The sequence below is a fragment of the Eutrigla gurnardus genome (genome assembly GCF_963514095.1).
Source record: "Eutrigla gurnardus genome assembly, chromosome: 17".
Classification (NCBI taxonomy): Eukaryota; Metazoa; Chordata; class Actinopteri; order Perciformes; family Triglidae; genus Eutrigla; species Eutrigla gurnardus.
The window spans coordinates 23,925,494-23,940,840 of record NC_139928.1 but is presented as its reverse complement, the minus strand read 5'-3'; the positions used below and the strand labels follow the sequence as shown (position 1 = coordinate 23,940,840).

Genomic DNA, 15,347 nt, shown 5'->3' with positions numbered 1-15,347 from the left:
TATATACATTTACTACCACTAAGTTTACCAGCAGTGGAGTACTTTCCCGGTGTGTATTAGCACTTTTACCAGCAGTGGAGTACTTTCCTGGTGTGTATTAGCACTTTTACCAGCAGTGGAGTACTTTCCCAGTGTGTATTAGTACTTTTACCAGCAGTGGAGTACTTTCCCGGTGTGTATTAGCACTTTTACCAGCAGTGGAGTACTTTCCCGGTGTGTATTAGTACTTTTACCAGCAGTGGAGTACTTTCCCAGTGTGTATTAGTACTTTTACCAGCAGTGGAGTACTTTCCCGGTGTGTATTAGCACTTTTACCAGCAGTGGAGTACTTTCCCAGTGTGTATTAGTACTTTTACCAGCAGTGGAGTACTTTCCCGGTGTGTATTACACTTTTACCAGCAATGGAGTACTTTCCCAGTGTGTATTAGTACTTTTACCAGCAGTGGAGTACTTTCCCGGTGTGTATTAGCACTTTTACCAGCAGTGGAGTACTTTCCCGGTGTGTATTAGCACTTTTACCAGCAGTGGAGTACTTTCCCAGTGTGTATTAGTACTTTTACCAGCAGTGGAGTACTTTCCCGGTGTGTATTACACTTTTACCAGCAATGGAGTACTTTCCCAGTGTGTATTAGTACTTTTACCAGCAGTGGAGTACTTTCCCGGTGTGTATTAGCACTTTTACCAGCAGTGGAGTACTTTCCCGGTGTGTATTAGCACTTTTACCAGCAGTGGAGTACTTTCCCAGTGTGTATTAGTACTTTTACCAGCAGTGGAGTACTTTCCCGGTGTGTATTAGCACTTTTACCAGCAGTGGAGTACTTTCCCGGTGTGTATTAGCACTTTTACCAGCAGTGGAGTACTTTCCCAGTGTGTATTAGTACTTTTACCAGCAGTGGAGTACTTTCCCGGTGTGTATTACACTTTTACCAGCAATGGAGTACTTTCCCAGTGTGTATTAGTACTTTTACCAGCAGTGGAGTACTTTCCCGGTGTGTATTAGCACTTTTACCAGCAGTGGAGTACTTTCCCGGTGTGTATTAGCACTTTTACCAGCAGTGGAGTACTTTCCCAGTGTGTATTAGTACTTTTACCAGCAGTGGAGTACTTTCCCGGTGTGTATTACACTTTTACCAGCAATGGAGTACTTTCCCAGTGTGTATTAGTACTTTTACCAGCAGTGGAGTACTTTCCCGGTGTGTATTAGCACTTTTACCAGCAGTGGAGTACTTTCCCGGTGTGTATTAGCACTTTTACCAGCAGTGGAGTACTTTCCCAGTGTGTATTAGTACTTTTACCAGTAGTGGAGTACTTTCCTGGTGTGTATTAGCACTTTTACCAGCAGTGGAGTACTTTCCCAGTGTGTATTAGTACTTTTACCAGCAGTGGAGTACTTTCCCAGTGTGTATTAGTACTTTTACCAGCAGTGGAGTACTTTCCTGGTGTGTATTAGCACTTTTACCAACAGTGGAGTACTTTCCCAGTGTGTATTAGTACTTTTACCAGCAGTAGAGTACTTTCCTGGTGTGTATTAGCACTTTTACCAGCAGTGGAGTACTTTCCCGGTGTGTATTAGTACTTTTACCAGTAGTGGAGTACTTTCCTGGTGTGTATTAGTACTTTTACCAGCAGTGGAGTACTTTCCCGGTGTGTATTAGCACTTTTACCAGCAGTGGAGTACTTTCCCAGTGTGTATTAGTACTTTTACCAGTAGTGGAGTACTTTCCTGGTGTGTATTAGTACTTTTACCAGCAGTGGAGTACTTTCCCAGTGTGTATTAGTATTTTTACCAGCAGTGGAGTACTTTCCTGGTGTGTATTAATACTTTTACCAGCAATGTTCACATTAAACCTGATGAAACGCTGTGATGTCACGTTGCCATGGCGATGTCCTCCCCAGGGCGCCGGCTCTCCCCCGTCGGCCTCCCAGCTTGCCGCCGTCCTCTCCGCTCTGTGCCACGGCGTCTCACCGCCGTCCCGCCGTCACATGACCTCGGACCCAGACGTCGGCGCGTGGATCCGGCAGCGGGAGCGGCGGCTGTCGGACAGAAAGTGGTGCTGGAAGACGGACAAGATGGCTGAGTGGGTTTTGAGCCAGAGGGAGCAGCAGCTGAGGGTGAGCGAGGCCGCCCTGCTGCAGACGGCGAGGGCGAGTCTGGGCGAGGAGGCGGCGCTGGCCGACTGCTACGGCTGGACGGTGGACTTCATGCTGACGCACGAGCTCGGCCTGCAGCACCAACGAGGAAGACTGCCGCGCGGCGCCCGGGACAAGACCCGCGCCTTCATGCACTCGCTCCGCTCACAGGTGAGTCCTGGACCGCGGTCCTCGCCGGGACCAGACTCCCGTGCTGGTCTCTGATACCAGTCTTTTTTTTTTTTTTTCATTCAAATTTTTAGTGAAATTGAAATTGGAGTACAGCGTAGAGCACATGTATCTTCTTTTTCTTACATAAATAATAATGATTTATATGTTGCCCTTTTAATGTAAAAATAAACCTGCTGTTGAAAATAATAATAATGTTGATAATAATAATAGTAATAGTAATAATGATAATAATGTTGATAATAATAATGATAATTATAATAATGATAATAATAATAATGATAATAATGATAATAGAGGTCTGAGAGAGTCTGATTGTGATGGGTTGGTCTCCAGGTCCAGAGCCGGGGGGTCCCTCCTCACTGTGTGGGCTCCATGGACGAGTTCTCCATCTTCATAGACCCAGTCCTCTTCTCAGACCAGAACCCCTCAGCCCTCCAGCTGTGCGGCTCGCCTGAGGCCCGGCCGGTGTTTGACGTGGTCCTCTCCGCTCTGTCCGACGGGACCTTCCTGCCCCCCCTGCTGTTCTTCAGAGGAACCCAGTCACGCGTCCCCGAAGGGTTCCCCGACAACGTTCTGCTGGAGGCTCGACGGGACGGATTCACAGACTGGGACCGCCTCCAGATTTGGACCGACCAGGTCTGGAGGAATCACACGTGACCTCGCTCTTATTGTGAAATGCATCCTGTTCCTGTTGGTGTGACGTGGTATTGTCTGCAGGTGTGGCGCCCCCGTGTGGCCTCTCACAGCGACTGCGTGTTGATGGTGGACGTCCATCGTGGTCACCTGACGGAGGAGTTTCGGGCCGGTCTGCGGTCGCTGTCCACCAGCGGCGTCTTCATCCCGTCAGGATGCTGTTGCCGTCTGCAGCCGCTGGACGTCTGCGTGACGCCAGTACTCAGGGACTTCCTGCAGGTACCTGTCTCACCTGTCTCACCCGCTCACCTGTCTCACCTGTCTGTACTGACCTGCTGATGTACTGATCCTCTTCCTCCTCCTGCAGACCCGGTGGACTCAGCTGGTGTCTGAAGGGGGTCTGGAAGGTCTGGGTCTGGACCAGCTGGCTCTGACTCTGGCCTGTTGGCTCAGTGAACTTTCCTCCACGCTGAACTCCCAGACGCACATCCTCCGCAGGTGCCGCCGCCGCGCTTCCTTTGAATAATTTTAACATGTGAAGCCGTCTTCTTCTTCTGTTGTTAACGCCGTGTCTGTGTCGCCATGGCAACCCCTCAGGTCGTTTGCCTCGGTGTGTAACCTGCAACAGGTGGAGGTGGATCGGGGCGAGGCGGCGAGGATGATCGCAGCCCTGACCGAGGCTCTGGTCCACACTCCGGTGACCTTCGAGCCCCCAACGGACCTGGACCCAGAACCACAGATGGAACTGATGCTGGTGATGAAGGAGGAGGTGGAGCAGGACCCTGAGCAGGAGGAAGTGGAGCAGGACCCTGAGGAGGAGGAGGTGGTGGAGCAGGACTCTGAGGAGGAGGAGGTGGTGGAGCAGGAATCTGAGGAGGAGGAGGAGGTGGTGGAGCAGGACCCTGAGGAGGAGGAGGTGGTGGAGCAGGACTCTGAGGAGGAGGAGGTGGTGGAGCAGGACCTTGAGGAGGAGGAGGTGGTGGAGCAGGACCCTGAGGAGCAGGAGTTGGAGCAGGAGGAGGTGGTGGAGCAGGACCCTGAGGTGGAGCAGGAGGAGGTGGAGCAGGAGGAGGTGGAGTAGGGGGAGGTGGAGCAGGACCGGGACTTGCTGATAAAACCCGCTCTGCGTCGGGTGTTTGAAAGCGATCCGGACTGATCAGCTTCTTCTTCTTCTGCTGATGTTGAAAGTTCAGATACAGAAAGGAACCAGCTGAAACCAGGACCAGGTCTGGATCTCGAGGACTCGTTTCCAACTGGTCTTCAGGTCCTCTGGGAACGAGGATGAATTCAACGGATGAAGAAGAACCTCTGAAGTTAAATTGAACATTTTTGACTCCAAATCTGATGAAATGTCACTTCAGATAGTTTCTTTCATGTAGTTTAAGGTGTAAAAGACCTGAATGGATGAACTCTGACCTTTTGGTTGGTTTGTGTTTTTTTTATACTGTAATAATGAATTTTACAGAAGAATAAAGAAATAAATGTTGAGACTGAGTGAAACGTGTTTTTCTGTAGTTTAAAGACGTCAGAAACCAGGGGCTTAACCGTGAAAGCCCATTTATTTATTTTTTAACCTCTACTCGGGTTTGAGACAGGAAGTTAGGTTCCCTCAACAAAAAATCCAAATGGTATTTTTTTTGTTATTGTAGAATCATGATCAAATATATTTTCATGTTTTGTTCAGCAAGATATTTACAGAAGTGACGTTTTAAAGAAACTACAGGTCCTAAAAACAAGGAGGCATGATGATGCTTAAAAACAACAAACAAGGAAAAGCTTAAGAACTTCACCAGAGAGGCGTTTACTGACGTATTTAATCATAAAGCACAGCATTAAAAATCTGTTCAGCTTGTGTTAAACAGTGATTTAAACAAAATCACGTGGGCTTCAAGATGAGGGAAGCCTTAAAGCTGCATCCTCTCTGCTGGCCACCAGGGGGTGACTCCTCGCTGCTTGTATAGAAGTCTATGAGAAAATGGTTCTATGCTCCTTGCTAACCGCTTTCACTGCGTGCGTGTGTAACATGACGTGTATTTTTGTTGGTGATATTTCAACATTCAACTTTGTTTTTCCCTTAAGTGCGTCACTATCACGCATCTACCAACGTCACTAACGTTACCACTAAACACGCGCGTCGGGCTCGGAGCTCGAAATAGAAACGAAATTAATAGAAACGAGTATTTAAACCGTTTCAGGTCCGAATCATCGATGAGTCACCCGATGACTTAGAACCGACATCAGCTGATCAATATGCAGCAATCAATACATGTGACGTCAGGACACACTCCGAGTGTGAGAGTCTGAAGAGACACGTGAGAATCCACACAGGAGAGAAACCCTATGGTTGGTACGTGTGCGATAAAAGATTTTTGAGCAAGGCAGATTTGAACAGACACACAGTAACTCACACACCCTTCCGTTGCCCAGTTTGTAGTAAACAGGAACAACTGTTGCTCGCCACCTTGTGGTTGACATGGGGTAGAGTTCGGTTGCAGCGGATGTCCATCCAGAATCAGCAGTTGATCTCAGAGATCATCTCTCTCTCTCTCTCTCTGGACTGCTAACGTAACGGATGTCGATGATGTCACAGTAAATAACTAATCATGTGACTTTGGTAAATGTACGAAGAATGTTGTTTGGTTTATTCACTGAGTCCCATGCTGTAATCCCTGAATGACCTGATTCAAACCTCACATTTCACCGACAGAAATCTGTGTTTCTGTCAAAGGATTTCACAAAGGTCGCCTTTGTGTTTGTGTCTTATTTATTATTTTTACTATTTGTTTTTGGGAGATTCATGTTATTTGTAACATGTGAACAGTAACCATGGCCAAAACACTGAGAACGCTGGAGTAGATCTCTATAAACTGGATAATGAATGTTTTATTTTTTTCAGATTTATTGTTACTATTGAAGACAAAGCGGAGGAGAAGATATTCCGTTCATACTGTGGCCAGGATAAAAATCTAATCTTCCCTTGAATGTTAAAATAGTTTAGTTCGCTTCTAACGGATGAATGTTCCTTTCATTCAAATCAGACCAGATGTTTGCATGTAAGCCTCCTGATTCATTGAGGTTTATTATTTTAGCCATTAACAACTTTGTTTCACTTTTAAATGAGTAATGTGTAATTAGGAAAAAATCTTTCATTATTTACTTTAATTTTCTGGTGTGAAGTTTTCAAACACAAAGGACGGCCCTCCGTAATGCCAGAGCAGCGTGTTGCTCATCATTTATAGAAGAAATTCAACCAATGGGTTTTATCTTCTTTTCTCTTTCCATCCCTTACCCACATGTGACATATGGAAAAGATGTTTTGTAAGCTTACAGGGTTTTATTTTCACCAAGTTGCTACAAATAAATAGATGTTCTGTAAAAGAACTCAAAAACTAAGTTTAAGTAAATGCTATTTCGGTGCTTTAGAATAACTAAGATTATTTGAAAGATATGAGCCCATTTAAAAAGTAGTAAACAGCCTGATCCACATCCAGCATTATAGATGGATAGATATACTTTATTGATCCCAAGCTGGGAAATTAAACTGCATTAAATATGAACATTAAAAAGAGAACTTGTTTGTGTAACTTACACTGTTGTGATATTGTTTACACACTTTAAAGGTGCTATTGACAACATTCATAATATCCAGCCACTAGATGACACACTCCCCCATTCCGTTGCATTCACGTCACAAACCGGCTTTAACGATATCTTACCGGAAACCTTGGCCTTTCAGTCCTTGAAACTCCTTCTGCCGACGAGCAAACGCTGAACCAACGTTCACTCCGGTCTCGCTCCTCCATTTGTCACTTCGCACTTCCGACCGGTACCGAAACTGTCAAACTCAGCCATTTCAGAACAGAAACAGAGAAGAGTCTGGACTTTGCTGAGCGACATTTGTTTGATTTCAGCGATGGTGGTACCAGCCGGCCAGCTGAAGTAGAGGAGCGGAGTGCTCGCTTCGGGGCATGAGGTTTGACCAGTGTTTGAAGGTAGACGGGTGACGTTCCATTGATGGCCCTGAAGACCAGTGTCATCATCTTGAATTGGATGCGTGCTGCAACAGGGAGCCAGTGGAGGTCACGGAGGAGGGGGGTCACATGGGAGGATTTGGGTAGATTGAAGATAAGGCGTGCTGCAGCGTTCTGGATACGCTGCAATGGTTTAATCGCAGAGGCCGGAAGTCCGGCCAGGAGAGAGTTGCAGTAGTCAAGGCGGGAGATGACCAGTGCTTGGACCAAGAGTTGCGTTGCGTCCTTTGTGAGGAGGGTCCGAATCCTGCGGATATTGTAGAGGGCAAATCTGCAGGATCGGGCCACAGCAGTGATGTTGGGGGTGCAGGATAGTTGGTCATCGAGGATTACACCCAGGTTCCTCGCAGTTGAGGAAGGTAATACTGTGATGCCCTCGACAGTGACCGACAGGTCCATGTGAGGGCAGTCTTTCCCTGGGATGAAGAGGAGTTCGGTTTTATTCAGGTTAAGCTTGAGGTGATGTGCAGTTGTCCGGACAGAGATGTCAGCCAGACAGTCCGAGATGCGAGTTGCAATGTGAGTGTCAGAGGACGGGGGAAAAGAGAGGAACAGCTGGGTGTCATCTGCGTAGCAATGGTAGGAGAATCCATGCGATGTGATAACAGAACCTAGTGATCTGGTGTATAGTGAGAACAGAAGCGGTCCTAATACTGAGCCTTGAGGGACACCCGTGTCCAGAGAACAGGGTTTGGACATAAAGCCATTCCATGTGACCTGAAAGGTGCGATTTGTCAGGTATGATGTAAACCAGGTGAGAGCAGAGTCGGTTATGCCAAGTTCAGCCGGAGTGGAGAGGAGAATTTGGTGGTTGACTGTGTCGAATGCAGCAGATAGGTCGAGGAGAACGAGAACGGAGGAGTGGAACGAGGCTCTGGCGTCTCGCAGGGACTCGGTCACTGTGAGGAGGGCCGTCTCAGTGGAGTGAGCAGTCCTGAATCCTGATTGGTTAGGGTCTAGGAGGTTGTTCAGCGAGAGATAGGATGACAGTTGGTTGTAGGCGGCACGTTCCAAGGTTTTAGAGAGGAATGAAAGAAGAGATACAGGTCTGTAGCTTTGGATGTCAGCAGCGTCTAGGGTGGGTTTTTTAAGGAGAGGCTTCACGGTAGATGTCTTAAAATCCACTGGAATGACACCTGAGGTGAGGGAGGAGTTGATCAGGGTGGTGAGGAATGGCAAGATGTCGTGTGAGATGTCTTGGAGAAGAGAGGAGGGGATCGGGTCGAGGGAGCAGGTGGTGGCACGGTCAGATGTAACAAGTGCGTGAACGTCTTCAGAGGTGAGGGGGGTAAAGCTGGTAAGACCATCCGAGTTGAGAGTTGGGGGAGATGTCTTCTGGGAGGGAATAGGCGTGAATGAGGAGCTGATGTCATTTACTTTCTTGGTAAAGTAAGTTGCAAAGTCATCGGCAGTAAGGAAGGAAGGGGGGGGGAGGGGTGAGAAGGGAGGAGAACACGGAGAAGAGTTTCCTGGGGTTGGAGGCAGAAGAGTTGATCTTTGCCAGGTAGAAGGCAGATTTAGCTGCCGAAACAGTTGAGGTGAAGTCAGAGAGGAGGAGGTGGTAGTGAGCAAGGTCCTCGTGCTGGCCCGATTTCTTCCATTTTCTCTCTGACGCTCGCAACAATGATCTGTTGGTTCGCAGAGGTTCAGACAGCCAGGGAGGGGGGGGAGATGATCGCGCAGGTCGTGAGATTGGGGGACAGAGAGTGTCCAAAGAAGAGGAGAGTGAGGACATCAGGATGGAGGAGGCTTCCTCAGTAGGCATTAAGGAGAACTGTTCTGAGGATGGGAGCGAGGAGATAACAGTTGAGGAGAGAGCGGAGGGAGTGAGGGATTTCAGGTTGGGGCGGCTGGTGACCATTCGAGGCGTAGAGAGGAGGGATGAGGTGGGCTTCATGGGGAGGGAGAAAGTCACAAAGTGGTGGTCGGACACGGTGAGCGTAAATCGTAAATCTTTTGCACTGATGGGAAATTTACAGGCACATATGAGAACTCATACAGGAGACAAACCTTTCAGCTGCTCAGTTTGTAAGAAATATTTTGCAATTAGTGGAAATTTAAAGAAACATGAAAATTCACACAGGAGAAAGATGAAATTATTGACAGTGATTTTAGTTGTAGTCGTGGTGAGAAACAATTAGGATGCTCTGAGTGTGCGAAAACATTTGGCCATAGACGTGAGAAATCAGACACGAGAGAAGCTTTTCAGCTGCCTAGTTTTGAATAAATCTTTTGCACAGAGGGAAATTTACAGGTACACATTAGAACTCACAAAGGAGAGAAACCCTTCATCTGCCCAGTTTGTAATAAATCTTTTGCACAGAGTGCAAATTTACAGAAACGCATGAAGAACTCACACAGGAGACAAACCTTTCAGTTAAAACACTGACGGTAAAACAACTAGAGCAGTGAAGCCAAGTTAGCTCTAGGCTGACTGGACTCTGCAGGAGAACAAGACTGAAGTGACCAGTTTCACTCAATCTGCACTATCGGACCACAGAACAGAAAAGACTGCATTTAACACTCTGAGCCACAACTATTCTGTGCTGGTTCATCCACCACAATCATGGAGCTAAGTAACACTCCTTCTTCATGAGCGTTAACCAAATGTTAAGCATTACAGTACCCAGCAGAGCACACAACAGGGGCCCGTTGCACAAAACTAGGATTAAGACATCCAGGAAAAGTGACTGAGCTGAGCTCAATCAATCCAAAACAAGAGCGTCCAGGCTTAATTGGTTGCACGAAGACCAAGCCAGGATGAGCACACGGATTCATCAAGCCAGGTGAAACCAATCCTGGATAGGTGCGCGCTCACGGCTTCCTCAAATAGACCCCGCCGCCGATCACAGATTCACTGATTCACCATGGCAAATAGAGCGGCATATTTTTCCCCGCCGGAGGCAGAAATCCTCATGGAGGCATACGAGGAGGTCAGGCTGCTCGGCTGCTCTCACTCAGCTTTCGTACTAAAAAGTATGAAAAGTAAAGCACGATATTTTCGTATGCTTTCCTACGTATAACACAGAGCCGTGGTTGTTATGCTGGTTATTAGAGAGCATCAGACGTAAACCTAGACCTAAACCTAACTGCAACCCTTGGGGGGGTTTAGCTCAGGAGGTAGAGCGGGTTGGCTGGTAACCACAAGATTGCCAGTTCGATCCCCGGCTCCTCCTAGCTGAGTGCCTGGTGTCCCTGAGAATGACACCTCGCCCTAATTGCTCCTGACGAGCTGGCTGTCGCCCTGCGTGGTTGACTCTGATATGGAAATTTTGTACTTCTTGATGAGAGATATCTGAACTGAAGACTTACACATGAGAAGGTTTGGTGAGAATGTAAATGTGTCCTGTGACCTGTGGCCATTTGTGTGTGTTTTGCAACCCATGTGTGCCTTGCGACATAGTTGTGGTTTATGACCCAGGTAGGGTTTGTGACCCATGCAAGGTTTAGTTAAACATTTGAGTTTACGACTTCCATCCCTGTGAACTGAGTGAAAACACACCCACAGAAGATGGATAAATATCATGTTCGTCTCACAATACGTTGAGTCTACACTTAGTAACAGACCAGCATGTTGCTCTGTGAATTCTCCTCTTGATCAAGATTAAATCCCTGTTTGGACCTTGAGCTGACTCCGATCTCCTTCCTCCAGTTCTAAACCATCGGGTAATTATTTTAACACTTTGGCGCCCAACGTGGGGCCCCAATATCTTTCCCTCTCTTCGTACAAGAGGACCTGAAAACCTTGCAAGGCAGAGGAAATAGAAACCCTCTGAAAAGACCTCCACCGCGGGGCTCATATAGCCTCGTTTTGGACAGGAGGCCAGGTCCTCTGAAGAGGGGGCGGTGACGGGGCCAACCACAGAGGGGAGACGGACCAGCCAGGCAAACAGAGTCAGGGACTCATCGAAAGGGTAAGAAATTTCTAATAAGTAAAGCAAGTCGGGAACTTGGGGGATCGATCTCTTAGAATAGGTCAAAGGACCTAATAGGAAAAAGGAAATAAATAGAATCAAGCCAAGGCTTGGGGGAGCAGGACTCTCTTAGATTTAGGGCAGGACCCTAAATCCAGGTAAGCTGTCTTTGGAAGGACAAAGATTAAACTAATCCCGAAATCCTGCGAAAACAAAAAGACGTCAGGGAGGGTCAGAGACCCATAGGTAAGAGTACTCAAAAGGAAAAGAAATGAAAAGACCGGTAAAATAGAAAAAACGTTTAAATAAAAATACGTATTGAAAATAATTAAATAGATAAATAAATAAATAAACAAATAACTAAACAAATTCAAGCTGGGAAATTGTAATAGTTGTTTTAAATTGTTGTTGTTGTTTTAAATATTGTTGTGAACCTGACGAGGTTCAATATAAATGAGATGCAAAATGAATGAGCCAGAAAGCTCTAGATAATGTAAAATATATAAAGAAGTGGGAAAAGAAGTATGGGTTTAAAGGAAAGAGTGCAGAGAATTGGTAGAAAAAATAGAGGAAAGGTCAAAGGGAAGTGAGAAAAGGCAGAACAAAGAGGGATACACACAGGCGAAAGCATGGTTAGAAGAGGCAGAAGCAAGAAAGAGAGGAATGTAGAAACAGAAAGTATAAGTAAGTGAGACAATGTAAAGAAGAAACTGAGAAAAGAGAGGTTGAAGAAAGGAAAAGACAGGAAGAAAAGGAGAAAAAGGAAAAGAAAAAGATTCAGTATGTAATAAACTTTATCCTGTTTTGTACTCCAACCGAGATAAACAGGATGACAAGTATGTGCCTCTGGGTCTCCACCCTCCCCCGTACATCATCCCTCAGCCACCACCGCCTCTTGTCCAGGCCTCAGCTCCACTCCTTCGCCCTCCCTCTCTCTTCGCATCTACTCTCTCCACTCCTGCACCGATAGCAACAGCCGTAGGAAGCACCTAATTGGTGTTGGAACTGCTGGGATACAAGCTACGACTGACCATGAAAAGCCAAGAAAGGCGGAACAAAAAAGGCAAGTGAAGTATTTGTCATAGATGATGATGATGATGATGATGATGAAAATTATGCTAATTCATTTACTGATGTGTATATCCGAGGCAATGTGAACAGTGGAGCCTGGAGAGGGAGAGGAAGAGGAGAAGGACGGGGAGGACGGAGATTTGGGGATGAGAGCTGCTACAGTTGTGGTAAATTTGGACATTGGGCTCAAGAACGCAGAGCTCCAAAGGGCAGAGGTCAAGGAGGCTGGCGGGGGAGAGGAGGAGCAGGGAGACCCAGACGAGTTGATGATTCATCGGCGTGACTTCAATAAATCAGGTCATGCACAGTCACACACACACACACACACACACCAACACACACACACACACACACACACACACACACACACACACACACACACCAAGACACAGAAAATGAGGAGGAAGAAGTATGTTCACTAGAAAGTTCTGAAATATTTTTAAGCATGAATCAGAAACCGATTACCGATCACCAGATTATTGGTTAACAATTATAAAACTTTAAAACGTTTTCTATGCGATACGGGAGCATGCAGAACAATTAGAATAATCAGAAAAGATGAAGGCGGTGGTAGACTGCCTACAGACAACTATTCTTTTCTATGGCCATGTCCGCAAACTTGGCAAAATTTGAACCCCCGTGAAAAAGCCAGATACTATTATATGTGGATGACATCTTAATAGCGTCTAAAACTGAAATAGATTGCAAAACAGATACCTTAGCTCTATTAAAGTTCTTAGCTGAACAAGGACATAAGGTCAGCAAAAATAAATTACAATTGTGACAAACGGTTGTAAAATATTTAGGTTTTAATATTTCACAGTCAGGTAAACATCTAGACGAGAAAAGGAAAACAGCTATTTTACAAGCACCAAAACCTACAACCAAAAGACAAATGATGTCTTTCTTAGGTATGACTAATTTTTGCAGACAATGGATTGCTAATTATGCTGAAATAGCACAACCGCTCCAAAATACTATATATGACCAGCCTATGGCAGCTCAAAACAAAATAACATGGACTCAAGAAACGAATGATGCTTTAGTTAGACTCAAACAAGTTCTAGTGAGCTCTGCAGTATTAGCTTTCCCTGATTACTCAAAGCCGTTTGTTCAGACTTGCGATGCAAGATCTGGTTTTATGACTAGTGTTCTAACACAACCATTTGGAGGAAAACAGAGACCTATTGCATATTATTCATCAAAACTTGATAACATCACAAAGGCTATGCCACCTTGTTTGCAGGCAGTACAGGCAGCTGCACTCAGTGTGCAGAGTTCTGCTTCTATAGTGTTATTTCACCCACTGACACTTATGGTGTCACATGCGGTCTCAGCACTTCTAATGCAGAACAAAATAGCCTTTATGTCACCAGCGCGACATCTTAGTTGTATGACTATCCTACTGTCACAGCCACATCTCACTATAGAGAGATGCACTACATTAAACCCATCAACCCTGCTACCAAATGAAACAGATGGATTAGCACATGATTGTGTAGGAGAAACTAGTGCTAGAGTTTTACCAAGACCAGATCTCACCGATGTACCACTTGATGCTGCTGATATTGTGATATTTGTAGATGGCTCATGTAAAAAGAATCCTGACGGGACAAATGTAAGTGGATATGCTGTAGTAACATCTGACAAGGTTTTGAAGTCAGGCTCCTTACCGTCGCATTTCTCTGCACAGGCAGCAGAACTTGTTGCACTTACAGAGGCGTGCAAAATAGGGAGAAATAAAGATATAACTGTATATACAGACAGCCAGTATGCATTCTCGACACTTCACGTGTTTGCACAACAGTGGAAAAATAGAGGCATGGTAACATCTACAGGGAAACCTATTACACATAAAGATCTCATTTTGCAGCTACTGAATAGCATTCAACTGCCAAGAAAAGTTGCAATATGCAAGTGTGCTGCACATACTACAGGTAAAGATTTTATTTCAATGGGGAATAAAAAAGCGGACGAGGAAGCAAAACGAGCGGCTGCTACTCAGAAAAATGTAGATGACATTTATACTACTGAGACTACGCTTACACATATAGATCATGACATTTTGAGGGACATGCAAAATAGTTCACCTGAGACTGAGAAAAACATGTGGCGAAATAAAGGAGCCACACAGACAGAAACGGGGATTTGGGAGAGCCTCGACGGAAAGCCTATACTACCAAAACATTTATTTAGATTTGCTGCGATATTGAGTCATGGGATTACCCATGTCTCAACAGGAGGGATGGTATCCACAATAGAGAACATTTTTACTACATATGGATTTCACAATTACACAAAAAAATTTGTGCCTCATGATTGATTTGCTCTAAACATAATGCTCAAGGTAGACTACGTCCTAAACCAGGTAAATTCCCAGAAGCAACATACCCGTTCCAATGTATCTGTATGGACTTTATTGAATTAAACAAAGCTGAAGGAAAGAAATACTGTTTAGTGATAGTGGATATGTTCTCCAAATGGGTAGAAATTACACCAACAGTGAACAATGATGCAATAACTGTGGCCAAAATTCTAGCTACAATAATAGCTCCAAGGTATGGTTTTCCAGAAAAGATTTATTGTGATAACGGTCCTCATTTTAGGAATCAAGTAATACAAAAGCTATCGGAAATATTTTCAATCCAACTCAGGTTCCATTGTAGTTATCATCCACAGTCAGCAGGACTGGTGGAAAGAAACAATGGAACTATTAAAGCAAAACTAAGGAAGCAATTGGAGGCATACATCAACAGTTAGATAAGACTAGTTTAATGGCATGGCAGAATAGGATGGCGTTAGATATGTTGTTGGCTGAAAAAGGAGGAGTATGTAAAATGTTTGGAGATATGTGTTGTACGTTTATTCCTAACAATACAGCACCTGATGGCAGCATCACTAAGGCGTTGAATGGATTGACCTCCCTATCTGCAGAGTTAGCTGAAAACTCTGGTTTTGAAGATCCTCTGACAGGATGGCTCCAGGACATTTTTGGAAAATGGGCAGGTTCTATAAAAACTATGATGTTATCTGTAACCGTAATGATTACCATTCTGCCTGATAGGGTTTTCGCTCTCACACTTCACAAAATGTATGTTATGATTATGCTTAGAATCAGCATAAACAGGAGGGATATGATATGGAAATTTTGTACTTCTTGATGAGAGATATCTGAACTGAAGACTTACACATGAGAAGGTTTGGTGAGAATGTAAATGTGACCTGTGACCTGTGGCCTGTGGCCATTTGTGTGTGTTTTGCAACCCATGTGTGCCTTACGACATAGTTGTGGTTTATGACCCAGGTAGGGTTTGAGACCCATGCAAGGTTTAGTTAAACATTTGAGTTTATGACTTCCATCCCTGTGAACTGAGTG

At 45.3% G+C, this 15,347-nt stretch overlaps 1 protein-coding gene across 2 annotated transcripts in view; it reads left to right on the top strand.

Annotated features, from left to right (window-relative positions):
• Positions 1-2,032, top strand: part of pogza (pogo transposable element derived with ZNF domain a) — a 12,086-nt gene extending 10,054 nt beyond the window's left edge. For both annotated transcript variants that reach the window (XM_084032134.1, XM_084032135.1), the window contains exon 21: positions 1,897-2,032. The gene's annotated coding sequence lies outside the window, so the exon portion shown is untranslated. The remainder of the gene's footprint in view (positions 1-1,896) is intronic.
• Positions 2,033-15,347: the final 13,315 nt, after the last annotated feature.